This window comes from Bos indicus, chromosome X, assembly GCF_029378745.1.
Source record: "Bos indicus isolate NIAB-ARS_2022 breed Sahiwal x Tharparkar chromosome X, NIAB-ARS_B.indTharparkar_mat_pri_1.0, whole genome shotgun sequence".
Taxonomy (NCBI): domain Eukaryota; kingdom Metazoa; phylum Chordata; class Mammalia; order Artiodactyla; family Bovidae; genus Bos; species Bos indicus.
The window spans coordinates 147,335,192-147,362,629 of record NC_091789.1 but is presented as its reverse complement, the minus strand read 5'-3'; the positions used below and the strand labels follow the sequence as shown (position 1 = coordinate 147,362,629).

At 47.5% G+C, this 27,438-nt stretch overlaps 1 protein-coding gene and 1 long non-coding RNA gene across 5 annotated transcripts in view; one reads left to right on the top strand and one right to left on the bottom strand.

The window, feature by feature from the left end:
* STS (steroid sulfatase) overlaps positions 1–27,438 on the top strand; it is a 165,416-nt gene that overhangs the window by 39,028 nt on the left and 98,950 nt on the right. The window lies entirely within an intron of this gene.
* LOC139181045 (uncharacterized) lies at positions 1,118–14,583 on the bottom strand. Its single transcript, XR_011565187.1, has 2 exons — positions 14,171–14,583; positions 1,118–4,278 (listed from the first exon to the last, which is right to left on the bottom strand). It is a non-coding gene; the product is annotated as an uncharacterized lncRNA (long non-coding RNA).

Genomic DNA, 27,438 nt, shown 5'->3' with positions numbered 1-27,438 from the left:
AGTTTGTTACATTGCTGCTGCTGCTGCTGCTGCTGCTAAGTCAATTCAGTCCTGTCTGACTCTGTGGGACCCCATAGATGGCAGCCCACCGGGCTTCCCTGTCCCTGGGATTCTCCAGACAAGAACACTGGAGTGGGTTGCCATTTCCTTCTCCAATGCCTGAAAGTGAAAAGTGAAAGTGAAGTCGCTCAGTCGTGTCCGACTCTAGCGACCCCATGAACTGCGGCCCACCAGGCTCCTCCGTCCATGGAATTTTCCAGGCAAGAGTACTGGAGTGGGGTGCCATTCTCACCTCTGTCTAGTTCTAGAATGTTTTCAATATCCCCTCCCGAAACCCCGTGCCCTCTAGGAGTCATCCCCCACTCAGTCTGCTTTCCCTTTGTTCTAAATGTATTATTTTTTAATCGAAGGATAACTGCTTGACAATGTTGTGCTGGTCTCTGCCATACATCAACCCGAATCCGTCATCGATATACACGCATCCCCTCTCGCCCACCTCCAAGCCTTTCCCACGCCTCTAGGTGGTCACAGAACCCTGGTTTGAGTTACCCTTTTTTTATCCTGTACCCCTTGTCTCCTTTCTGGGTCCAGGGATTCACTCATTTTGGACATGTTTTCTTTTTTCTTTTTTTATTTAATTTATTTTAATTGGAGGCTAGTGACTTTACAGTACTGTAGTTGTTTTTTTGCCATACATTGACTTGAATCAGCCACGGGTGTACACGTGTGCCACATCCTCATTTTGGACATTTTCTGTACGAGGAATCACACGCGATAGGTGGCCTGTTGCGTCTGCCTTCTCTCCCCGAATTCCTTGCTTTTTAAGGTCTTCCCGAACGAAATGGCAACCTGCTCCAGTGTTCTTGCCAGGAGAATCCCAGGGACGGGGTAGCCTGGTGGGCTGCCTTCCATGGGGTCGCACAGAGTCGGACACGACTGAAGCGACGCAGCATCAGCAGCAGCTGTGCCGTTTCCCATCTCAAGTTGCTGTTGTTGTCTTTAAGTCTGTATGGGGTTTGTTACAACACTCTTTCTGCTTTATTTATTTATTTTTTTTTGGTCTGTGAAACAGGTGGGATCTTAGCTCTCCATCCTGGGACTGAATCACCCACTCCCATTGAAAGGCAACATCTTTTTACTTTATTTTTTTTAATTGTAAATGTATGTATGTTTTTAATTGAAGGATAATTGCTTTAGAGACTTTTGTTGCTTTCTGCCAAACATCAGCATGAATCAGTGAGACCTATACACAATGTCCCCTCCCTCTTGAACGCCCCTCCCACCCCCCTCCCCATCCCACCCCTCTAGGTTGTCCCAGAGACCCTGAGTCATACGGGAAGGCAAAATCTTCACCCCTGGACTGCCAGGGAGGCCCCTCCAGTCCAAGTTTCAGGTTTTCAATCTCTGTTCGTTGTTGAGGTTTTCCTGTTGAAGGGTTCTCGCTGATTAGGCTGAGCATCCCTGAGACGCAAAATGACAGCATCTCCGGTCAGAACTTGGATTCAGGGAAATGCCTTGTCCCCAGGAGAGGGGGCTTGGCCAAGCCTCTGTTTGGATCAGGAGCCTCTGGAAAACTGGTTTCTGTCTGCCCTGCAGCCTGTTGGGAAAGGCGGAACCGCCAAGGCTCGGGTGTAAGGACCCCAGAAATCAGTCAATCTTGGGCAGGCCCATGGGTCCAGACAGGCCATCAGACCTGTCCTGCCAGCTGCAGACAGGCCTGAAAAAAAATCCCTTGGGGTGACTCCTGATTGGGAGTCGTTGTTGAGCAGAGCTGCCGATGTTCTGGATGGGGGTGGCGATCCCGGGAGTGAGTCCTAGAGCAGAGTCTGCTTCTGACCTTGAAATGCACCATGGAGCCAGGAGCAAACAGGTCTCCTGGGACCCTCCCGCCACCTGCCTGATCTCCAGCACAGGTGACAGGCCTCCACCCCACACTGTGTTGCTCCCATCCCAGCTGGCCTTGGTCTAGGGACACAGTTGAAGGTTTTGAAGTCCAGAAGGTGGAACTTTTGTTGTCATGGTTCAGTCGCTCAGTCGTGTGCAACTTTTTGCAACCACATGGACCAAAGCATGCCAGGCTGCTCTGTCCATCACCATCTCCCGGAATTTACTCAAACGCATGTCCATTGAGTTGGTGATGCCATCCAACCATCTCATCCTCTGTCACCTCCCTTCTCCAGTTCAGTTCAGTTCAGTTGCTCAGTCATGTCCGACTCTTTGCGACCCCATGAATCCCAGCACGCCAGGCCTCCCTGTCCATCACCAACTCCCGGAGTTCACTCAAACTCATGTCCATCGAGTTGGTGTTGCCATCCAACCATCTCATCCTCTGTCATCCCTTTCTCCTCCCACCTCCAATCTTGCCCAGCATCAGGGTCTTTTCCAATGAGTCGGCTCTTTGCATCACGTGGCCAAAGTATTGGAGGTTCAGTATCAGTCCTTCCAATGAGCATTCAGTCTTGATCTCCTTTAGGATGGACTGGTTGGATCTCCTTGCAGTCCAAGAGACTCTCAAGAGTCTTCTCCAACACCACAGTTCAAAAGCATCAGTTCTTCGGCGGTCAGTCTTCTTTATGGTCCAACTCTCCCATCCGTACATGACTCCTGAAAAAACCATAGCTTTGACTACACGGACCTTTGTCAGCAAAGCCCCATCACCTTATGAATATTCAAATTATTCAAATTCCAGTTACATTAGGACCCTTTATCTTTGGGTTGACTACAGTAATTTCCATCTCTCTTCCAACTCTTATTTCTACCCTCAATAAATACACTTGCATCCAGTGGACAAATTACAAGGTTACGGATTTTATCAAACATAATAGGCGGAAAGAGGCTGGGTGACTACTTACATATTATTTTCAGTGAAAAGAGGGCTTCTAGCTAAGGAAACGAAGCCTCCCGGGTACAATGTGTGTGGAATATACGCCGTACCTCATTCCATATCGCATTAGAGCCATTGGAGGAATCCATATGGGGACTTTGGGCGGCCTTTTAAAAATTCAGGAATTTCAATGGGAGCTGGTGACTGAGGCTCAAGAGGGAGGCATATATGTATTCATGTAGGTGATCCATGGTGTTAAGCAGCAGAAACTAACACAGCACTGTACAGCAACTTTACTCCAATTTAAAAAATAAGTAAACATAAGAGTTAAAGAAATTGCAAACATTCCCAGCCACGCTGCCACCAGAGTTTTCAAATGGGACAGCTGTTCCTATGATTTCTTTGCTTTTGCATCTTTTAAGCTGAACGAACCTTATGCATAACATTATCAGTTCAGTTCAGGTCAGTTGCTCAGTCGTGTCCGACTCTTTGCGACCCCATGAATCGCAGCACGCCAGGCCTCCCTGTCCATCACCAACTCCCGGAGTTCACTCAGACTCACGGTCCATCGAGTCGGTGATGCATCCAGCCATCTCATCCTCTGTCATCCCCTTCTCCTCCTGCCCTCAATCCCTCCCAGCATCAGAGTCTTTTCCAATGAGTCAACTCTTCGCATGAGGTGGCCAAAGTACTGGAGTTTCAGCTTCAGCATCATTCCCTCCAAAGAAATCCAAGGGCTGATCTCCTTCAGAGTGGACTAGTTGGATCTCCTTGCAGTCCAAGGGACTCTCAAGAGTCTTCTCCAACACCACAGTTCAAAACATGACATTATACCTCGATTATTTTTTCTTGGTTCAGTTGGTGAGCTAAATTGGAGGGGCAAGTCCATTTAGACCTGTGATAACTATGTGTCAGAGATATTCTGAAACATATCTGTGGTCCTTTTACATTTTCCTTTGAATGCAACAGGGCTTCCCAGGTGGCTCAGTGGAAAAGAATCCTCCTGCAATGCAGGAGACACAGGAGATGCAGGTTCAATCCCTGAGTTGGAAGATCCCGTGGAGGAAGGCATGGCAACCCACTCCAGTATTCTTGCCTGGAGAATCCCATGGAGAGAGGAGCCTGCTGGGCTACAGTCCATGGGGTCGGAAAGACTTGGACACGACTTGAGTGACTGAGCACACACGCGTGCACGAACATGACAGTTGGTTATTTATCAGTTTGCTCAGGATGCTGCCCACAGTTACGTGTATTCACAGACTTGCCTATATTTCTCAATAAGAATTACGATTTCCCTCTTCACCAAACCTGTAGTCCCCTAAGGCATCAGTGCCATCCCAGGAGAATCTTGCCTGAAGCACAAAATTCATTGCATTCTCAGCTTCATCAGCAGCTCTTGTAGAAAGCACTTCTGCTTTTCTTGCAGAAGATGCACACTGTGGCTTCTTCCTAGGCTGTTGGAAGAATAAACATTCTGGAAATGAATTTCTTTCCATGCAGTTGAAAACCAAAGCAGACATGCCATTGCTGCATTCATAAAAACATGTTTACCAGTACGACTCTGCATCTACCTTCCACAAACCATATGATGTGTGTATATGTGTGTGTGTGCTCAGTCATGTCCAACTCTTTTTGACCGCATGAAGTATCGCCCGCCAGGCTCCTCTGTCCATAGGATTCTCCAGGCCACAATACTGGGAGTGGGTTGCCATTTCCTTGTCCTGGGGATCTTCCCACCCCAGGGAACGAACCCACATCTCCTGCATTGCACTTGAATTCTTTACCTATTGAGTCATTCAGTTCAGTTTAGTTCAGTCACTCAGTCCTGTGTGACTCTTTGCGACCCCATGAATCGCAGCACGCCAGGCCTCCCTGTCCATCACCAACTCCCGGAGTTCACTCAGACTCACGTCCATTGAGTCGGTGATGCCATCCAGCCATCTCATCCTCTGTCATCCCCTTCTCCTCCTGCCCCCAATCCCTCCCCAGCATCAGGGTCTTTTCCAATGAGTCAACTCTTTGCATGAGGAGGCCAAAGTATTGGAGTTTCAGCTTCAGCATCAGTCCTTCCAAAGAAATCCCAGGGCTGATCTCCTTCAGAATGGACTGGTTGGATCTCCTTGCAGTCCTGGAGCTTTCCTAATCATTGAATTTAAGTAAATTCGAGTGGAAAGAATTAGCATCTACGCTTGGCAGGGTTTCAGTAATAAAAACCTGCTTTGATTTAAAGACTTGCGTGAGTCCATGGAAATACTCTTGAAGATGGGCTTCCCTGGTGGCTCAGATGGTAAAGAATCCGCCTGCAACGCAGGAGACCTGGGTTCAGCCCCTGGGTTGGGAAGATGCCCTGGAGAAGGGAAAGGCTACCCACTCCAGGATTCTGGCCTGGACAATCCCATGGACTATATTGTCTGTAGGGTCAAACAGAGTCAGACAGGAATGAGCCACTTTCACTTTCACTTTCAATCTTGAAGATACTGCTGTCTTTGGAGAGCTTACTAAAAATCATGACTTTGGACTATCCATAAAGAGAGTATCGGGTACTCGTTTAAGACAGGGGCAGTGAAAAGCCCTGTGCTTGCACTCTGGAAATCCATGTGCCATTGAGCCACTGTGCCCACACCATGTGCAAACTCTCCAAGGCCTCCACGAGCCCAGTCATTGGGGAAGGTGGCCCTGAGCCCCTGAGCTGGGACATTCCCCCGCACTGAATCCTGTTAGTTTACTCCTTGAGTCAAAGCCCGTTTGCTTTACTCTCTGACGTTTCTGCCCATGCATTACTGACCTTTCCGGAGACCTTGGCTTCTCTCAAGCATGTTCATTCCCCATCCTGATGGGGCAGACACTGCGGAAGGTCCGCCCGAGTGGCCGTGTCCCCACGGGGAGCATCAGGACACACCTGACTCACACCCACATGTTTAGCAGAAAGAGAGAAGTGATTCCCAGGTGGCACTAGAGGTAAAGAACCCACCTGCCAATGCAGGAGCCATAAGAGATGGAGGTTCAGTCCCTGGGTTCGGAAGATCCCTTACAGGAGGAAATGGCAACCCACTCCAGGATTCTTGCCTGGGGACTCCCATGGACAGAGGAGTCTGGCGGGCTACAGTCCATGCGATCACCCAGAGTTGGACACAACAGAAGCGACTTAGCACACACGCACGAAAAAGAGAAAAATGATGAAGTGTGTGAAAGTGCAACCACCTTATTCAATTTACACTGGCACACGAGGACACTCTGTTCTAAGTTTACATATATATATATATATATATATTTATATATATTTTAATTCAATCTGTATCATTTTTCTTTAAATGATGTAATATGTGTTTACAACTTTTTCAAGGGATATTTAACATATTATGAGGGCTTCCCCAATGGCTCAGATGGTAAAGAATCTGCTTGCAATTCGAGAGACCCGGGGGTCTTCGATCCGTGGGTCAACGAAGATCCCCTGGGGCAGGGCATGGCGACCCACTCCAGTATTCTTGCCTGGAGACTCCCATGGACAGAGGAGTCTGGCAGGCTACAGTCCATGGGGTCGCAAAGAGTCAGCCATGACTGAATGACTCATTTTCACGTTACATATTGTGAAACTCAACCACTTCTACCATTCAGTGGGTTTTATTAAATTACCAAGTCATGCTATGATCACATTCTATTTATCACATCAGTCAGTTTTAGAAGCTTTTCATCACCCCAGCGAGATCCTTTAACGCCCATTTCTTTAAATCCCCGCTGCCACCCTTTGCCTGAGTTTGTTTTTAAAAAGTCGTATTTTCCTCCGTTTCGTCGTATTTCTTGTCATCCTCCGTGATGAGAGTCATCCCATGCTAACAGTCATCAGATTATATCACTCTACAACATGACCTTATAATTCTTGTGTTACGAGGTCCCAGAACTAATTGCTCGGGCGTGAGGAAATAAAACCTTTGAGTCCTGTCAACCCTCCTGCCCCTCACTGTTTGGAATGCTTGCCTTCACACTAAATCACCTGACCCCTCTGCTGCCATTTTCAACGTCTTCTCCAAATTGCTAGTTCTAATTATGCTCATTAAGCACCGAAGAAATGATGCTTTTGAACTGTGGTATTGGAGAAGACTCCTGAGAGTCCCTTGGACTGCAAGGTGATCCAACCAGTCCATTCTAAAGGAGATCAGTCCTGGGTGGTCTTAGGAAGGACTGATGTTAAAGCTGAAGCTCCAATACTTTGGCCACCTCATGGGAAGAGTTGACTCCTTGGAAAAGACTGTGATGCTGGGAGGGATTGGGGGCAGGAGGAAAAGGGGACGACAGAGGATGAGATGGTTGGATGGCATCACCGACTCCATGGATGTGAGTTTGAGTGAACTCCAGGAGTTGGTGATGGACAGGGAGGCCTGGTGTGCTGCAATTCATAGGGTGGCAAAGAGTCTGACACAACTGAGTGATTGAACTGAACTGAATCATGCTCATTTCCAAAGGAAAGGTGTATAGAACGCTTTCCTGGACTTAAGTCCTCAAGACCCATTTCCCTTATAAAAAAAGTGAGAGGTATGCAAGCCATCTGAGCCACCGGGGAAACCGTTATTTGTCAACCAGATGATCGTTGCTGGTATTCTCAGACTGTTGTCATCAGAATTTCCCTGGTGGCTCAGATGGGAAAGAATCTGCCTGCAGTGTGGTAGACCTGGGTTGGACCCCAGAGTTGGGAAGATCCCCTGGAGAAGGGAACATCTACTGACTCCAGTATTCTTGCCTGGAGAACCCCATGGACAGAGGAGCCTGGCGGGCTACAGTCCATGGGTTCGCAAAGAGTCGGACACGACTGAGTGACTTTCACTTTCACTGTCTGTTTGAATACCTGTATGATTATTTCAACAGACACAGCTAATAATAGGATTAAGGGAGCTGCTTTAATATGGGCAGCTTGTGTGGTTCTTGGGCTTCCCTGGTGGCTCAGAGGTTAAAGCATCTGCCTCCAATGCAGGAGATCCAGATTTGATCCCTGGGTCAGGAAGATCCCCTGGAGAAGGAAATGGTAACCCACTCCAGTATTCTTGCCTGGAGAATCCCACGGACAGAAGAGCCTGGTAGGCTACAGTCCATGCGGTTGCAAAGAGTTGGACACGACTGAGTGACCTCACACTCACTTTGTGTGGTTCTTAATAAAGACTGAAACTTTAAATCTGCACATAGAAGCATGCTTGGGTATTATTTGATCAAAGTGGAAGTGTTATTCGCTCAGTCGTATCCAACTCTTTGCGACCCCAAGGAACTATAGCCCGCCAGGCTCCTCTGTCCGTGGGATTCTCCAGGCAAGAATACTGGAGTGGGTTGCCGTTTCCTTCTCCAGGGGATCTTCCCAGCCCAGGGATCGAACCCAAGTCTCCAGGGAAGTCATTATTTGGTAAGGATTTTCGAAAGAGAGAAAAGGTGAAGTGATGTAATTTGGAAATATACAGTAGGTACCCAGGCTGGGTCCAGACTATGAATAGTGAACTTTGGTGATCTGAAAATTTAGCTCATGGACATCTGCTGGAGGTCTTGCCCAGCTGAAAGTTTAGTATCTGATAAACATCTCTTCTTTCTGGAGACTTCATCGAGCAGATAAAAATATTACTCTGGAAATTGACCGTGATAAACTAGGAAGAATTGGTTGGTGAAGCGAAGTGATAGACATTCTCGGGAGGAAGTGACCTGACTCTTTTAAACATGTGAAATAGTGATCAACATGTGCCCTGAGGTTTAGAGTTGTTCAGATAAAGATAGATTTTATCTCCTGGCCAGGAACTGTGAGAAAGAAATGACTCAAGCGTTAGAATGGACTCAGACATGAATGTCTGCCCTGACAATCACAAATCCTTAAAGATCCCAGTGGGGAAGGGAGAGAGTAGAAAGTCAGTGTAGAAAAAAAAAAAAATGACGCCAAAGTTTGAAAGGGAATGTTTGGGAGGCTGGGCAAGTGGCAGAGAAACATCGTGTCAGGAAGACCAAAAAGCCCAAACAAACTCATCCAAACACTCCAGGTGAAAGTTAGGTCGCTCAGTCGTGTCCAACTCTTTGGCACCCCGTGGACTGTAGCCCACCCGGCTCCTCCATCCATGGGGTTTTCTAGGCAAGGGTACCGGAGTGGGTTGCCACTGCATTCTCCAGGGGATCGTCCTGACCCAGGGATAGAACCCGGGTCTCCTGCATTGCAAGTGGATGCCATTTGGTACAGCCAAAAAAAAAAAAAAGCGTGGGGCTCTAGTTTCCAAGTCTACCCAGGCATTTTCTGTGCACTTTGAGAGGATAGCAGACCCACTGCCTCAGACCTAATACCTAGGAAGGTAAAAACCCACTAAAACAGCATCTGTCTTTTCAAAGTTCCAAAGCTTATCACAGCGGATGCTTTGGCTGCCCCACCTGGATTTATGCATCTGTGCACTTTATGCACCGAATGGTGGTGATGACTTTCTTTGAGACCATCACGTGGAAATGCTCGCTTGATCCATGGCAAAGGATTTCCTTACAGCCTGAGCTGTCTTTGGCAGTGCGTGCTGTTTGATTTACTAACAAGGGAACCCCAGGTGGCGATAGGGGTATAGAATCCACCTGCCCATGCAGGAGACACAAGAGACTTGGGTTCGATCCTGGGGTGAGGAAGATCCCCTGGAGGAGGAAAGGGCAACCCACTCCAGTATTCTTGCTTGGGGAAATCCCATGGACACTGACTGGAGCCTGATGGGTCCATGGGGTTGCAAGAGATTTACTAACACAAACTAAGACTCCTTTGTGGTTCCCACTATTTCAGATCCACCCACCACCACCCACCCCCATCAAATCTGTAGATTCACAGCTGCTCATCTCATGAGTGCGTGCATGCGTGCGTGCTAGCTAAATCACTTCAGTCCACCTCTTTGGGACCCCATGGACTGTAGCCTGCCAGGCTCCTCTGTTCATGGGATTCTAGCAGGAAACTTGGCCTGTGAAAACTCTACCCAAACAAGCAAACCAATTGGCTAACCAATGGATGTTGACAGACTTGACTCAACTCACTCCCTTTAATGCTTAGACGTGCCCTAGATGAAACACCCAGAAAGGTTATCTTGCAGTCTTGTTAAAGTCACCTCCTGGCAAACACAGGCCCCTGACATAAGTTGCCCTTGGCGGCTGAGGTTGACTGCTTGTCAACAGGTAACAATGTTCACCCTGTATAGAGGCAAATAATGCCATATGGATGACCCAGAACTAGGGTCTGGAGACCTCAGATTTTACATGGTGTCAGCTGGCTTCCTGGGTGACGCTAGGTCAGGCACTCACCCTTCACGGGCATCTGTGCTCTCACCTATAAACTGAGCTCTTTGGATTTTAAGTCATCAGTTCACTTCAGTCGCTTGCTCATGTCCAACCCTTTACGACTCCATGGACTGCAGTGCACCAGGCCTCCCTGTGCTTCACCATCTCCCAGAGTTTGCTCAAACTCATGTCCATCGAGTCGGTGATGCCATCCAACCATCTCATCCTCTGTCGTCCCCGTCTCCTCCTGCCCTCGGTCTTTCCTGATTGAGTGTTAGGTCATTTTTCAGTTGCTTTCAATGTAAAATTATTAATCTAGGGTAGCTGGCACACTCCATAAATTCCCCCACTATCCTAGATTAATACCTTTACAGTGAAACCAAGTAATTATTAGTCTGCCTCTAAATCACATTTTTAAATCGACATTCCAAGGTTGACAGATTATTCTCAAGAGTTGGGTGCCACTTACCTGCATGCACCACCAGGCCACTCAGCATGGCTGTTCTCTTGCTGTCTGCATGTTCCCTGCTGGACATGCTTTGTGTCCATGCTACTCACATGATTGGATGTGCCCCACCCCTCCCCCCTTTGGCCAGAATGTCTCCACCTGCTACTTTATAAAAGGGCAATGGTTGTTCAGCTGAGGAACCTGGTTTCCCTGGTAACTGATGGAGCCTGATGTGATGTGTGTGCTTCGTCAAGTCAGTCACGTCCAACTCTTTGTGACCCCCATGGACTGTAGCCCGCCAGGCTCCTCTGTGCATGGGATTCTCCAGGCAAGAATACTGAATTGATTGCCATTCCCTTCTCCAGGGGATCTTCCCAACCCAGGGATCCAACCGGGTATCTCTACATCTCCTTCATTGACAGGCGGGTTCTTTACTCCTAGTGACATCTGGGACTGTCAGTCAGTTCAGTCACTCAGTTGTATCCGACTCTCTGCAACCCCATGGACTGCAGCACTCCAGGCCTCCCCGTCCATCACCAACTCCCAGAGTTTACTCTAACTCATGTCCATTGAGTCGGTGATGCCATCCAGCCATCTCATCCTCTGTCGTCCCCTTCTCCCTCCTTCAGTCTTTCCCAGCATCAGGGTCTTTTCCATGAGTCAGCTCTTTGCATCACGTAGCCAAAGTACTGGAGTTTCAGCTTCAGCATCAGTCCTTCCAATGAATATTCAGGACTGATTTCCTTTAGGATGGACTGGTTGGATCTCCTTGCAGTCCAAGGGGCTCTCAAGAGTCTCCTCCAACACCACAGTTCAAAAGCATCCATTCTTCAGCACTCAGCTTTCTTTACAGTCCAATTCTCACATCCATACATGACTGCTGGAAAAACCACAGCTCTGACTAGATGGAAACAGAAGTGGTGTTTGTCTGATACAGCTTGGAAGATTCTGTCCATATTCAGGAACTCAATAAGTTTTCCTGTTTAGCATAAAATAGTGACTCTGAAGACTGGTTGGCCAACTGCCAGGTCCCAAGAGGCAGCTGAGCTCCATCACTGGTGGTGAAAACACCAGTGAGTAGGTGAGGTCAGGCCAAGGACGGTTGAGGGGGGACGGATGTAAGAGGTGCTATTTTGTGGAGCCATCTGGGAAGGTGACCTTCCGTGAGCTGTGGATGCAAACACCCCGAGGGTGTGCCTTGAACAAGGAAGGGAGTCTGTAGACTCCACCGCTGTGCAAGGATGCAGGTCTCTGACCACTGGCCATCGGCCATGGTGGAGTCCCCAGCCTGCCACCTGACTATCACCATCAGACACCCAGCAAAACGCGAGCACACTCCAGCATCATGGAAGATACAGGCTGTTTAGTGAGTTACTGCTGGGCTTGCAAGTCCAAGGAAGTTTCAGAAATGTCGTCATGGCTGAGATGAAGTACTTTTGTCCTATGACTTGGTGTTGCAGGAATCACTTTTGAACCAAAGGTTATAGTTTATACTTTGATTTTGTTTCCTATGGATGTACCCAACTTTTTGTCATAATTTTCCCCCCACTTAAATTTGATATGAAAGAATGATCATCTGTACACCCTGCATAATTGATCATAGATTCAGTAATTGAAGGACCTCTTGATGAAAGTGAAAGAGGAGAGTGAAAAATCTGGCTTAAAACTCAACATTCAAAAAACAAAGATCATGGCATCCCGTCCTATAACCTTATGGCAAATAGATGGGGAAACAATGGAAACAGTGAGAGACTTTATTTTCTTGGGCTCCAAAATCATTGCAGATGTTGATTGCAGTCATGAAATTAAAAGACACTTGCTCCTTGGAAGAAAAGCTATGACCAACCTACATAGCATATTAAAAAGCAGAGACATTACTTTGCCGACAAAGGTCCGTCCAGTCAAAGCTTTAGTTTTTTCCAGTAGTCATAAATGGATGTGAGAGTTGGACCGTAAATAAGACTGAGCACTGAAGAATTGATGCTTTTGAACTGTGGTGTTGGAGAAGACTCTTGAGAGTCCCTTGGACTGCAAGGAGATCCAGCCAGTCAATCCTAAAGGAAATCAGTCCTAAATATTCATTGGAAGGACTGATGCTGAAGCTGAAGCTCCAATACTTTGGCCACCTGATATGAAGAGCCAACTCTTTGGAAAAGATCCTGATGCTGGGAAGGATTGAGGACAGGAGGAGAAGGGGACCTCAGAGGATGAGATGGTTGGATGGCATCTCCAAATCAATGGACATGAGTTTGAGCAAGCTCTAGGAGTTGGTGATGGACAGGGAGGCCTGGGGTGCTGCAGTCTTTGGGGTTGCAAAGAGTCAGACACAACTGAGAAACTGAACTGAGCTGAACAAATGAGCAAAGATTAAATAATTGAAGGGTTTACAGTTCAGTTCAGTTCAGTTCATGACTCAGTCCTGTCTGATTCTTTGTAACCTCGTGGACTGCAGCACAGTTACAGGCCTCCCTGTCAGTCACCAACTCCAGGGATTTACTCAAACTCATGTCCACTGAGTCGGTGATGCCATCCAACCATCTCATCCTCTGATGAGATGGGTTTACAGATGACGATAGATTCAATACTTGAAGGGTTTAGGTGATGATACAGCTAATAATTTCAGGATTTATAAGACGATGATGATGTCAATAACTGAAGCGTTACAAATGGTCATAGACTCAATCATTGAAGGCTTACAGATATGCATAAACTCAGTAATTGAAGGGTATGCAGATGATGATACATTCAATAATTGAAGACTTTACAGATGATGATCATAGATTCAATAGTTGAAGGATTTATAGATGATTATATTGGACATTGATAGGGCCTCCCAGATGGCACATTGATAAAGAATCCGCCTGCTAATGCAGGAGATGCGGGCTCAATCCCTGGGTTGGGAAGATCCTCTGGAGAAGGGAATGGCAACCCACTCCAGTATTGTTGCCTGGAGAATCCCATGGACAGAGGAGCCTGGCTAGTGCTCCAGTCCATGGGATCGCAAAGAGGCAGACACTACTGAGCAACTGAACACTCATGCATGAACTGAAATCATAGTATTTTCGATTGTGGATTTGAAAATTGACCCAACCTCTCAGCCACATAACTGAGTCTCTGCTGTGGAAAACCGGGGAAACACCAGTGGTTTTTGCTTTGGAAGGGACAGCTATCTAATTTGTCAATTCTGGATGTTGATACATAATGACAACTTGGCCCTGGCTCTGATTAAACGCCCAGGATTTTCATAGTCCTGGGTAACACAAGCTCTCCACACACACTGACTATTGATTGATACAGAGTTTCTTACCTGAAGTGCTCGGAATCAGTGGTACTCTGGAATTGAGTTATGCATATTTTACAAAGCCAACACGTGTGTTTTCGAGATCTCCTAGGACAAACCCCACCCCCCACCAGCAGGTGCGGGCAGCAGTCAGTAGTCAAAGGTGTTAATATTCCTGCAGAAAAATGTATGAATATCTCTCCCTGTGGGTTACATGAAGGCAAGTGCTGTAATAGTTATAGTGGATTTGTATACTAGTGAATTAAATTGTGTGAGGATGTCAGCACCCTGGGTACTTCCTGTCTCTAAGGAAAACGTGAAATGTAGCAATTCAGAATAAGTAAAACACCAGTACACATACCTGTAGGAGCTTCCCGGGCGGCTCAGTGGTAAAGAAGCCACCTGCCAATGCAGGAGACCTGAGTTTGATCCCTGGGTGGGGAAGAATCCCCTGGAGGAGGAAACAGCAACCCACTTCAGTATGCTTGCCTGGAGAATCCCATGGACAGAGGAACCTGCGAGCTGCAGTTCACGGGGTCAAAAGAGTCGGACGTGACTGAGTGTGTACACACAGGTGAAGTCTCAGTTATCACTGGCTGTGCGTCATTGTTTGAACAAACTAGGTATGACCCTCTTCCAATCCTTTTTTTTTTTTTTTTGTCTGCCAGTCTCTAGCATCAGAGCCGGTTAAACGATTACCAGACCAATCGTCTGATGCAGTTTTTCAACCTTGGGACTGCCGATGAGTGAGAACACCTCGTTCGTTGTGGCAGGGGACGGGGATGGTCATGGCGTCAATTGTCCTGTGCTTCATGAGATATTTAGCAACATCTGTGCCCTCTCCCCTCTGGGGGCCAACAGTAGCCTCCCGCTCCATGTCTGAGTTTCAGAAATGCCTCTAGGCATTGTCTACTGACCCACGTGGGGCAAAATCACTGTGGCTCAGAATATCCCGCTGTTATTCTGCAAAGTGCCCTCTGAGTGTGGGCTGTTTGGCTTCCGTTTTGTCTTTTCCCTCTCCTGGTCTGGTTCCTGGTGGCCCTGGAAGGCATTGTGACGTAATCCCTTTAGATGTGTTCATTCCTCTTCATAAAGGTGTGGTGACCTACTCCCTTTAGACGTGTTTGTTCTTTTTTGTTCCTCTTCATAAAGTGGCAGATAAACTGGTCAGAGGGCTTCCATGCCCATCTCCTAAATCTGTTTTCTGTAAATAACAGGTGTGGCCATGAGACAGGATTGTGATGAAGTGGATCTTTGCTGGCTCCCAAGGGGAGTCACCCAGTTGTTCCAATTCACGTCCTTATGATCTTAATCTGGGGAGATAGTGTGAGGGTGAAGGGTCAGGAGAGGTGACCTTGCCTGGCGGAGGTGAAGGGTCAACGCTGACATCACACTACTCCCATGCTTTGCTTTTTAAATGAAAGAAGAAAATCATTTTATTTTAAATATTTTTAAAGTTTTACTTTTTATAATGCAGTATGATTGATTTACAATGGCTCGGCTGATAAAGAAGCCGCCTGCAAAGCGGGAGACCTGTGCTCGATCCCTGGGTTGGGGAGATCCCCTGGAGAAGGGAAAGGTTATCCACTCTAGGATTCTGGCCTGGAGAATTCCATGGACTGTATAGTCCATAGGATCACAAAGAGCTGGACACAACGTAGCGATTTTCACTTTAGTTTCAGGTGTACAACAAATATATCATATATATATATATATGATATGTGTATATATGGAGAAGGCAATGGCAACCCACTCCAGTACTCTTGCCTGGAAAATCCCATGGGCGGAGGAGCCTGGTGGGCTGCAGTCCATGGGGTTGCTAAGAGTCGGACACGACTGAGCGACTTCCCTTTCACTTTTCACTTTCCTGCATTGGAGAAGGAAATGTCAACCCACTCCAGTGTTCTTGCCTGGAGAATCCCAGGGACGGCAGAGCCTGGTGGGCTGCCGTCTATGGGGTCGCACAGAGTCGGACACGACTGAAGTGACTTAGCAGCAGCATGTGTATATATATATATGTGTGTGTGTGTGCATGTATATCACATGTATGTGCATATGTATGGTGGTACTTTAGTTGCTAAGTTGTGTACAACTCTTACGACCCCATGGACTATAGCCTGCCAGACTCCTCTGTCCATGGGATTTTCCAGGCAAGAATTCTGGAGTGGGTAGCCATTTCCTTCTCCAGAGGAGCTTCCCAACCCTGGGATCGAACCCAAGTGTCCTGCATTGCAGGCAGATTCATTACCCACTGAGCCACCAGGGAAGCCAAATGTATATGTATATAGATTGGAATATGTGTATATATGCATATATGTGTGTGTGTGTGTATACAAGTGTGTGTAGTGTGTGTGTCTCTGTGTGTGTGTGTGTATGTGGGATTCCCAGGTAGTTCAGTGGGTAAAGAATTCTTCTGCAGTGCAGGAGACACAGGAGACATGGGTTCCATCCCTGGGTGGGAAAGATCCCCTGGGGAAGTAAATGGCAGCCCACTCCACTATTCTTGCCTGGAGAATCCCATGGACAGAGGAGCCTGGTGGGCTACAGTCCACGGGGTCTCAAAGAGTTGGACACGACTGAAGGAACTTACCGTACACACGCACGCACACACACACACATGTATATTCTATAGTATGTTCAAAACCATTCATTTGACTTTCTTTGAGTTCATTTCATGTGGGGCTTCTAGACCAGAGACTGGAAAACTTTTCGTATAGACAGCCAGATAGTGAAATATTTTCAGCTTTTCATGCCAAGCAATCTTTGTCACAAGTGCTCAGCTTGGACTTCATAGCATGGGGCAGACAGATGATAAGTGAATCAGTGTTGCAGTATTTTTTGACTTTGCTTATTGACCTGGAAATATGAATTTCACATTCTTTTCATGTGTCCCCCAAAATGTTCTTTTTTCAACCGTTTAAAAATATGAAAACCTTAGTTGGCTCCAAACCCAGACAGGGACATAGTCCCATTTGCCTTGGTCTGTGAGCCCAGCTCTACTGGGAAAATATTTGTAGAGAACTTGCTATGAGAAACAAATGTTCCTACCCTCTTGACCCTTTGAGGCTATGCAAAGGACAGGATAACCACATAAAACAAAACCAAACAGACAATGGCAAACAGTGACAGTTGCTCTGGGGAGGACAGGGAGCAGTGCCAGGATTCATCAACCGCCGGGCAACTGCTTTAGACTGTGTAAATCACGGGGGGCTTCCCTGAGGAGGTGGCCCCTCAGCTGACTCCTGCGGATGAGTAGGAGTTGGGCAGAGCGTGAAAAGAAGCAACAGGCAGCAGGAGGCTACCCCGAGGCCAGAAAGAGCGCGTTTCGCGAAACTGTCTCAGAATGTGCTCACTCGGTATCTGATTCTTCTCCTTTTGGATGGCTGCACGGGATAAGCGCGGAACACCCCGTTTCTGTCTGCTGAGACAGGCACTCCACGTTCTCCCTCCTTGCGCATGCTCGTCTCGGTGACGTAACATCCTGAGGACAAGCACCCAAGACCGTCTGAAACTGTTGTCAGTGTGAGCACGAGACGTGCGTGTAGGGATGTTTTCACTCTGAAAATGTCACCGCCTTTTCACACCATGCTCCGGCTCTGTTGTCTGAGTCACGTGGGTAGTGGTGTTTCGTGGGACTTCCCTGGTGGTTCCCTGGTTAAGGATCCACACTTCCGATGCCCGGGACACAGGTTCGATCCCTGGTCCGGGAACTAGGATCGTGCATGGCACGTGCGATACCCCAGCTCCCAAATTTTTAAAATTAAAATAAAAAAAATAACACTGGTCTTCCCAGCTGGCGATAATGGCAAAGAATTTGCCTGCCACTGCAGGCAACATGGGTTGGATCCTTGCATCCGGGAGGATCCCCTGGAGGAGGAAATGACAACCCACTCCAGTATTCTTGCCTGGAGAATCCCATGAGACGGAGGAGCCTGGTGGGTTACAGTCCACGGGGTCACAAAGAGTCAGACCTGGCTTAGCGCCTGAACCGTTGGCTTAGTTGCTCCGAGGCATGTGGACTCTTCCCGGGTGAGGAATCGAACCCGCATACCCTGCCTTGGCAGGTGGGTTCTTGACCACTCGACCTCCAGGAAAGTTTTAAAGGCTGCATCTTCGTGATGCTCTGATATTGTGATATCAGGGTGGTGCTAGGGAGCGTTCACTGACCTCCATTAACAACAGATCCCGGCAACGGGCAAGGACATGCTGTCAGAGAAGATACGGTTCACAGTGGTCCCCGAAGGCTTCCAGAGGTGGTACAATGCAGAGTCAAGGCTTTGAATGCCAGCCCCACCCCTGCCCCCCGCTGACCTCCTGGTCTCAGAGAGTGGATTTACCTTCCTGTGCCCGGGGTTTCCTCTATACAGTGGAAGTGCACAGGGCAGTTATGAAGTGTAAAGGATGCGCTTTGTTTGGGAGAAGTAGGGTCCATACCTGGATGGTCCTGCCAGCCGAGATGGTGGGTTGCAGACAGATGGAGGTGCGTGCATGTTAAGTCTCTTTAGTCGTGTCTGACTCTATTCGACCCCGTGGACTGTAGCCTGCCAGGCTCCTCTGTGCATGGGAGCCTCCAGGCAAGAATACTGGAGTGGGTTGCCATGTTCTCCTCCTCCAGGGGATCTCCCCGACTCAGGGATCAAACCCGTGTCTCTTATGTCTCCTGTATTGGCAGCCGGGTTCTTTCCCACTAGGGCCATCTGGGAAGCCCACAGACAGATGTAACTGTCCTCCGAATGCAGCTTGGGACTCTGAGGTTACTGATGGCAAGCCCTTCTCCCTGGAAGGCAATTCTGTCTTCCAGAGGGAATTTGGCAACGTCTGGGGGATATATTTGAAGAATTAATGCTTTTGAACTATGGTGCTGGAAAAGACTCTTGAGAGTCCCTTGGATGGCACGGAGGTCCAACCAGTCCATCCTAAAGGAGATCAGTCCTGAGTGTTCATTGGAAGGACTGATGTTGAAGCTGAGACTCCAATGCTTTGGCCACCTGATGTGAAGAGCTGACTCATTGGAAAAGACCCTGATGCTGGGAAAGATTGAGGGCAGGAGGAGAAGGGGACAACAGAGGATGAGATGGTTGGATGGCATCACAGACTCCATGGACATGAGTTTGGGTAAACTCCGGGAGATGGTGATGGACAGGGAGGCCTGGCGTGCTGCGGTCCATGGGGTCGCGGAGTCCGACACAACTGAGTGACCGAACTGAACTGAACTGGGGGGTATTTTGGGTTTCCTAAGTGTGGAGGGGCTCGGCTCCTGGAGTCAGTGTGGTGGAAGCAGAAATGCTGGTCACCCTTCTGGAAATGCACAGACAGCCCACAGGCACTTGTTCCCCCAGCCTCCAATGTCAGGACCACCAAGTGGAGAAACTTATCCATGCAACAGGAGACTAAATCTTTTTTCTTCCTAAAATAGTCACTGGTATTTTACTTTGAGGATTAGAGTTAGAATCCAAATTAAAGAGTAGAAAAATACAATGATCTTTTAGGAATTTTTTTTTTTTGTATTAAATCTAAAGCCCCGAAGCAGAGGTTTTCTGGTCGTAGAGGAAACATCCCCAGAGGCTTCAAGTCTGGGTTTGCGTTTCTTCTTAACGCTGAGCGGCTTAACAGATTCATTTTCTATTGTGATTTCTGTAATTTGTTCTTTAAAAGGATCTTGGGTTCCTTTCCCCTTTGAGAAACCAACTTTTGGGGGATTTTTTTAAGGGATACTTTATTTTCTCAATGTTTTGTTAATGTGGGAGCCGGCTTTGATTTCTGACCCAGCTTTCAAAGCCTTAAGCACCTGCTAAGTAAGAGTTTTATTTTTATTCCTCTGGAAAACAGCAGTACATTTTGCAAGGAAATGCTCTGAGAAATTTTTTGCTTTGTTTTTTTTTATTGTTTTAGTCTAGAAGGAGATTGACATTCTTTGGACGCAGCTAGCAGAGCTTGGGGAAAAAAAATTCACAGAGTTGGTAGCTAATTAAAAATGTGCAGCTGAAAAAAGACTCATGATTAATTCATGATAAATTAATATGACAATGCATTATCCTTTTTGAATGTTCTGATGCAAAGTGAGAATCTTTCAGTGGGGATTAAAATACCTCTTCCTAAATACCTAATAACAATATCCATTATATCTTACCAACATAAAGGCATCGTTGAGGGGGATTTTCTTTGGCCATGCCGCAGAGTACGTGGGATCTTAGTTCCTTGACCAGAGATCGAACCCGCATGCCCTACAAGGGAATCAAGGGGTCTTAAAAATTGGACTCCCCCACCTCCGGGGAAGTCCCCTTACCAGGTGTTTCAATGTACTTCAAAATCCAGAGTTTGTGGTTCTTATATATAAAAACATCCCTTTCCTTTAAGTGGATGAAGACTTTGATAATAATCAAGGAAATACTTTGATCTTGTCTCTCCTCTTTCTAATTTATTTCCATCCCCCCCCCCAAAAAAGATTTATTGGAGACATTAAAGTTTTCTTATGAACTAAAAAAAAAGGAAAAACATTTTCTTTTAATGCGATGTCATTTTATTTGACCCGACCTGTCTGTTGCTTACTCTGCCTAACTATCTGGTGGGATAGTCAAGTCGTTTTTCCCTTTCTTCTCTTTAATCCTTTGATGATGATGAAAAGGTTCCTCAAGTGGACTGTAAATCCTTAATGAGGATATTTGAGATGGCAGCAAATACCCATGATCATAGGCACATTTGGGTGTCAAGATAATCCCAAGCAAAAAAAAAAAAAAAATTATGGTGACTGTATTGTGCGTCTCAGAAAAAATGATGGAGAAGATCCATTAAGAGGGACAGTGGAACATAAAATAGAGCAATCTGGAGGCTGTCCTCCTAACCAAGAGACCCCCAAGAGTGGGACACTTTGTTATCACAGCCCTCTTTTTTTTTTAAACTTATTTATTTTAGTTGGAGGCTAATGACTTTACAATATTGTAGTGGGTTTTGCCATACATTGACATGGGTGTACATGTGTTCCCCATCCTGAACACCCCCTCCCACCTCCCTCCCCATACCATCGCTCTGGGTCATCTCGGGGCACCAGCCCTGAGCACCCTGTCTCATGCATCGAACCTGGACTAGTGATCTGTTTCACATATGATAATATACATGTTTCAATGCTATTCTCTCAAATCATCCCACCCTCGCCTTCTCCCACAGAGTCCAAAAGACTCTGTCTCTTTTGCTGTCTCGCATACAGGGTTATCGTTACCATCTTTGTAAATTCCATATATATGCATTAGTATACTGTATTGGTGTTTTTCTTTCTGGCTTACTTCACTCTGTGTAATAGCCTCCGGTTTCATCCACCTCATTAGAACTTATTCAAATGTGTCCTTTTTAATAGCTGAGTAATATTCCATTGTGTATATGTACCACAGCTTTCTTATCCATTCGTCTGCTGATGGACATCTAGGTTGCTTCCATAACCTGTCTCCATATCCTGGGCCTGAGCAACTGGTGTAGGGCTTCCCTGGTGGCTCAGTGGTAAACGATCCACGTGCCCATTCCAGAGACAAGGGTTGGATCCTGGTCCGAGAAGATCCCACATGGCTCAGAGCAGCAAAGCCCTGTGCTCCACAGCTACTGAGAGTCTGCTCTGGAGCCCACGTGCCGTGACTGCTGAAGCCGGGATGCCCTAGAGCCCGAGGTCCATGACAAGAGAAGCTGCTGCAATGAAAAGGCTGTGCCGAGCTGTGCTCAGCCGCAGAGTTGTGCTCCGAGAGTTGTGCCCAACTCTCTGCAACCTCGCGGACTGTAGCCTGCCAGGCTCCTCTGTCCATGGGGATTCTCCAGGCAAGAATACTGCAGTGGGCTGCCAGGCCCTCCTCCAGGAGATCTTCCCAACCCAGGGATCGAACCCAGATCTCCTACATTGCAAACAGATTCTTCACCAACTGAGCCACCAGGGAAGCCCGATGAGAAGCCTGCACCTCGAAACTAGAGAGTAGCCCCTGCTCGCCACAAGTAGAGGAAACCCTGCAACGAAGACCCTGCACGGCCAAAAATAAAGAAATCATTTTTAAAAAATTAGTTAAAAAAAATGGTATAATATCTCTGCCAAAAAGGTTCAACCTGAATCTGCTCAGAAGAACTAAGCAGGCTAACTCAGAATGTACTGCATTGTCTAAGACAGCTGATGTGAATTCTTCCCCCTGAAAGTCAATGTCACAAAAAAACCCAAGAAAGGTCAGGACTTGAGAGACCATTCCAGATCTCAAAAGGACCCAGAAGCATAATGATATCCGAGTCTCGGATGGCTCCTGGATTGGTAAAAGAAGATCCAAGTGGTACACATATTTGGGGATTGTCTAGGTTTGTTGATGGAATCAGTGCTACTCTGAACAGTTTTTATCGTATTGTGGTAGGGGAGAAGCTATCCTTATTTTAATAAGACAACGGTCCCCAAGCTTTTTGACACTGGGAACTGGTTTCATGGAAGACAGATTTTTCCCACGGGCACAGCGTAAGGGATGGTTTGGGGACGATTCAAGGCCATTACGTTTATTGTACCCTTTATTTCCATTATTATTACATCGTGATACATAATGCAATAATGATCCAACTCAGCATAATGGAGAATCCGTGGGAACCCTGAGCCTGTTTTCCTGCAGCTAGGCGGTCCCGTCGGGGGTGATGGAAGACGGTCACACCCAAAATGCGTTGTGCTCCTTTGAGAACCTAAGTTTACTGGTGATCTGTCCTGAGGTGGAACTCTGGCCTCAGTGAACAGTGGGGAGCGGCTGTGAATACAGATGAAGCTTGGCACACTCACCTGCCGTTCACCTCCTGCTCTGAGGCCTGCTTCCTAACTGGTTGCAGAGCGCGATAGCTCCATGGCCTGGCGTTGGGGACTCCTGCTCTAGGAGACCCAGACCAAAATACTTAGGGGGCAAAGTGCTGCTTTGTACGCAGCTCACTCTGAAACATGATGGCACACAAATACAAATGCACGCCTTGAAAGTGAAAGTCGCTCAGTTGTGTCCAACTCTGCGACCCCATGGACTATACAGTCCATGGGATTCTTCAGGCAGAATACTGGAGTGGGTAGCCTTTCCCTTCTCCTGGAGATCTTCCCAACCCAGGGATCAAAGCCAGGTCTCCCTCACTTCAGGTGGATTCTTTACCAGCTGAACCACAAGGGAAGCTCAAGAATACTGGAGTGGGTAGCCTATCCCTTCTCCAGGGGATCTCCCAACCCAGGAATTGAACCATGGGCTCCTGCGTTGCAGGCGGATCCTTTACCAACTGAGCCACCAGGGAAGCCCTGTAGCAGTTCCCTTCTCCAGGGAATCTTCCCAACCAGGAGATCGAACCCAGGTCTCCTGCATTGCAGGCAGATTCTTTACCAACTGAGTCACCAGGGAAGCCCTATCCTTTTAACATCTTGTGATGTGGAAAAACTATATGATGTTTGCATGTGGTCACTCAGTCACGTCCGACTCTGGGACCCCATGGACTGTAGCCCGCCAGGCTTCTCTGTCCATGGGGTTTTGCAGGCGAGAATACAGGAGTGGGTTGCCATTTCCCGATGTGTATGATGTATGTATTTTGTAGAGTTGAAAAAAAATGTGTTAAAGGTTTTTTTTGGGGGGAAATGCATATGAAGTTTTATTTTATTGCTCCTGTTATTGAACAGGTGGTTTTGCTCCACCGATTTCTTTGGTTTTTAAAATTTTACCGAGGATCAATCATAAGAGGTCGATGTTGTGTATCCTCCTTCCCCTGCCTCTGGGGAGCCTGTGCTGGCCATGGTGTTCAGGTCTTCTCTCAGGCCATCAGTCTGCAGCATGGTGGTGGGTGGTCCTTGGCGAAACCAGATCCCTGTGGCTCTAAAGATGATGAAGACAATAAAACATAAACAGTGCCTCCTGATTTCTCCACCTGTTTGTCGTGTAAGCCATGAGGCTGACGCCCGCTCAGTTATTTACATAGAGACAAGTGAACTCTTGTCTGTGACCTCCCCTGCGTCGTAGCTGAGATTTCTTTAGTGGCATGCCTGTCAAGCCACAGGGATTATCTCGGAAGAAATTGCGTTTAGACACAAAGCTCTCTCGTGTCGGCTGTTCGCACAGGGGGCCCAAGCGTTGGAGCTTCGCCTTCAGCATCACTCCGGAAGGGGACGACAGAGGATGAGATGGTTGGATGGCATCACCGACTCGATAGACATATGAGTTTGAGCAAGCTCTCAGGAGTTGGTGATGGACAGGGAGGCCTTGCATGCTGCAGTCCATGGGGTCGCAAAGAGTCGGACACGACTTGATGACTGAACAACAACAGCAACAACACTCTAATGTAAAAAAAGAAAAACTCCCACAGCCCCTGGGTCACCTTCTTGGCTGTCACTTGTCTCTCCATCTGGACCGGTCACGCCCGGGGCTGAGCCGGCTTCATCTCACGAGTGTGGCCTCCAGTGACCTGTCTACATCCATTGCTACCTTCCCCAGCACCCTGGCAGGGGAACTTTCTCCGGACCCAGCTCTGATCCTACCCAGGCCCTGTTTGTTATTCGGTCTCTCAGTTGTGTCCGACTCTTTGCGACCCTGTGGACTGCAGCACGCCAGGTCTCCCTGTCCTTAACTGGCCCTGTTAGAGCTCTCCAAATGCCTTTCCCTCGGAAGGCAGGTGGAATTCCAGAACCATGGCTGGAACAGTCTCTATGATCCGGCTCCCAGCACCCTCCGTGTTCCTCAGGCCCATTCCCCCACCCCCCATATATTTTTTTAATGTTTATTTGAATTGATGAATAATTGCTTTGCAGTATTGGTTTGACTTCTGCCATACATCAACATGAATTACCCATAAATGTACATATGTCATGACTTCCCTGATAGCTCAGTTGGTAAAGAAGCTGCCTGCCGTGCATGAGACCCCGGTTCAATTCCAGGGTCAGGAAGATTCCCTGGAGAAGAGACAGGCTACCCACTCCAGTATTCTTGGGCTTCCCTTGTGGCTCAGTTCATAAAGAATCCACTTGCAAGGCAGGAGACCCTGGTTCGATTCCTGGGTCGGGAAGATCCCCTGGAGAAGGGATAGGCTACCCACTCCAGTATTCTTGGGCTTCCCTTGTAGTTCAGCTGGTAAAGAATCTGCCTGCAATGCTGGAGACTTGGGTTCGATCCCTGGGTTGGGCAGATCCCCTGGAGAAGGGAAAGGCTACCCACTCCAGTATTCTGGCCTGGAGAATTCCATGGACTGTATAGTCCATGGGGTCGCTCCCTCTTTGAACCTCCCTCCAACCGCCCACACTTACCCCACCCATGCAGGCTGTCACAGAGCTCCAGTTGGAGTTCCCCGTCAGGCCCTTCTAGCATGTGGGTCACCCTTGCTTTCTTCTTATCTTACGAAATCCCCCCTACCAGCCATGTTAGCATCCTCCTGTGAGCACCAGCCAGCTTCTCCTTGCCCCGGGCCTCGGGCCAGTAATGCCCACACCACAGTGCATGCATGCTGGTCCCATTGACAGTTTCATATCAACGTCGATGTAGTCATTGTCCAGCGTTGACTTAAATCCTGTGTGTTTTTTGCAAATGCTTTGCAAGCTCTATATGGGGCTTCCTTGGTGGCTCAGATGGTAAAGCATCTACTCAAAAAGTGCGAGACCCAGGTTTGATCCCTGGGTTGGGAGGATCCCCTGGAGAAGGGAACGGCTACTCACTCCAGTATTCTTGCCTGGAGAATCCCATGGACAGAGGAGCCTGGCGGGCTACAGTCCATGGGGTCAGAAAGAGTCGGACATGACTGAGTGACTGACACTTTTGCTTTCATTTTGCAAGCTCTATAAGCAGAGGAGGGCTTCCCTGGTGGCTCGGCTGATAAAGAATCCGCCTGCAATAGGGGAGACCTGGGTTTGATCCCTGGGTTGGGAAGATCCCCTGGAGAAGGAAACTTGCCACTCACTCCAGTATTCTGGCCTGGAGAATCCCATAGACTGTATAGTCTATGGAGTCGCAAAAGAGTCAGACACAAGTGAGCGACTAAACCACCACCATAAGCATAGGAAACATACAACTCTCACTCACGGTGTTCCAGCAATGCAGGGTGCCTTATAGACGTTTAGTAAGTAAGTGTTGAATTATTGTTGAGACCCTTGCCCTGAGTCCCAGCTTCAAGATCTTACCCTGGGACTTCCCTGGTGGTCTGGTGACTAAGACTCTGTGCTTCCAATGCAGGGGTCTTGGGTTCAATCCCCGGTCAAGGAACTAAGACCCTACCTGCCACACCTAAAGATAACGCATGCTGCGATGGAGATCTGGTGCAGTCAAAGAAATAAAGTTTTTTTTTTGTTTCTTTAATACATAGATGAGGGGGGAAAAAAGGTTTCTCTGCTGTATTAAGTGAGAGACAGTGAAATCGCTCAGGTGTGTCCAACTCTTTGTGACCCCATGGATTATAGCCTACCAGGCTTATCCGTCCATGACACTTTTCCAGTCAAGAATACTGGATTGTGTTGCCATTTCCTTCTCCACTATATCAATCCTGCCATTAAATGATATTCTTTGGGTTTTAATTAACTAAGAAGGTTCAGTTCAGTTCAGTTCAGTCGCTCAGTCGTGTCTGACTCTTTGCGACCCTATGAATCACAGCACGCCAGGCCTCCCTGTCCATCACCAACTCCCGGAGTTCACTCAGACTCACATCCATCAAGTCAGTGATGCCATCCAGCCATCTCATCCTCTGTCGTCCCCTTCTCTTCCTGCCCCCAATCCCTCCCAGCATCAGAATCTTTTCCAGTGAGTCAACTCTTCCCATGAGGTGGCCAAAGTACTGGAGTTTCAGCTTTAGCATCATTCCTTCCAAAGAACAGCCAGGGCTGATCTCCTTCAGAATGGACTGGTTGGATCTTCTTGCAGTCCAGGGGACTCTCAAGAGTCTTCTCCAACACCACAGTTCAAAAGCATCAATTCTTCGGCACTCAGCCTTCTTCACAGTCCAACTCTCACATCCATACATGACCACAGGAAAAACCATAGCCTTGACTAGACGGACCTTTGTTAGCAAAGTAATGTCTCTGCTTTTGAATATGCTATCTAGGTTGGACATAACTTTCCTTCCAAGGAGTAAGCGTCTTTTAATTTCATGGCTGCAATCACCATCTGCAGTGATTTTGGAGCCCCCAAAAATAAAGTCTGACACTGTTCCACTGTTTCCCCATCTATTTCCCATGAAGTGATGGGACTGGATGCCATGATCTTAGTTTTCTGAATGTTGAGCTTTAGGCCAACTTTTTCACTCTCCACTTTCACTTTCATTGAGAGGCTTTTTAGTTCCTCTTCACTTTCTGCCATAAGGGTGGTGTTATCTGCATATCTCAGGTTATTGATATTTCTCCCGGCAATCTTGATTCCAGCTTGTGCTTCTTCCAGCCCAGCGTTTCTCATGATGTACTCTGCATAGAAGTTAAATAAGCAGGGTGACAATATACAGCCTTGAGGTACTCCTTTTCCGATTTGGAACCAGTCTGTTGTTCCATGTCCAGTTCTAACTGTTGCTTCCTGACCTGCATACAGATTTCTTAAGAGGATTGTTTAAAAAAAAAAAAAAAAAGTTTCCTTCGTGATTGATTTGGCCTCTAACCTACACACTATAAGCAATGATCTTTACCTCTGATCTGGGATTTCTCAA